The sequence below is a fragment of the Stegodyphus dumicola genome, chromosome 11, assembly GCF_044657685.1.
Source record: "Stegodyphus dumicola isolate Sdum_Otavi_A_Nest chromosome 11, ASM4465768v1".
Taxonomy (NCBI): domain Eukaryota; kingdom Metazoa; phylum Arthropoda; class Arachnida; order Araneae; family Eresidae; genus Stegodyphus; species Stegodyphus dumicola.
This window is the reverse complement of record NC_140778.1, coordinates 151,821,866-151,822,814: the sequence shown is the minus strand read 5'-3', so window position 1 is coordinate 151,822,814 and position 949 is coordinate 151,821,866. Positions and strand designations below refer to the sequence as shown.

At 38.9% G+C, this 949-nt stretch overlaps 1 non-coding gene across 1 annotated transcript; it reads right to left on the bottom strand.

The window, feature by feature from the left end:
* Positions 1 to 247: 247 nt before the first annotated feature.
* TRNAR-CCU (transfer RNA arginine (anticodon CCU)) lies at positions 248 to 320 on the bottom strand. The gene has a single exon. It is a non-coding gene; the product is annotated as a tRNA-Arg (tRNA).
* Between the last annotated feature and the right edge of the window lie 629 nt (positions 321 to 949).

Here is a 949-nt window from a genome sequence, read left to right as displayed (position 1 = left end):
CATTTATTTTAGCAAACGTTTCATAAAACAGGATGAGAATTAAAAACAAATTTCATTCCCATTTCACTGGGTTTTAAATAATTAACAATTGCAATAGTGAAGCGTTACTTGTATATCCATTCACGTAGCAAATCTAGTTTTACTCTCTCAACGAGAGAGAACTGCAGTTTGATTTTCAAATCAAGATACATAGTTTTACCTAGATCTGTTAAAAGAAAAAAAAAAAAAATAATAATAACAATACACATACCCTCGGCGGGAGTCGAACCCGCAATCCCCGGTTTAGGAGACCGATGCCTTATCCATTAGGCCACGAGGGCGACAACTGAAGGTGTAAACTTAGCAATAACTCTACTAGACTTACGGTAACTTTAGCCATTAAACTTAAATGAGATTCAAAGCGATTACTTGATATTTTATTCTTAACATATTTCTCTATCATACTTTCCAGGGTACACATTATAGCAATACACTCAAGAATTATATATCTCGTCATAGGAGGCACATCATATGAAAAGTCATCTACACATATTAATGATCATTAATATGTGTAGATGATCATTACTACATCTGTTGTTGATCATCACTACATTTGTTGTTGTCACTTCTATCCTACACATATTAATGATCATCACTGCATCTGTTGTTGTTGTTACATGCTCACTTGTCTGACCATAACATCAGCTTAAGTCCACAAAATACCTGGTGGCAAGGAACGCTAGTTTCACACATGTCGATGGCAACATCCTTGAGCACCTTTTGGGTGACAGTGCGATTTTGCTCAGTTCCGCCCCCAATTTAATGGAGTGCACCCCGGGGGGGGACGGCTTCAAAGGTCTCCCACCCCTCTTTCCCTATCACCAACAACTTTCGGCTCGCCGCATACTTAGATTGTCCCCATGCCGCACGGACACTACACATTTATAAACATCCATGCCTTCTCCGGGAT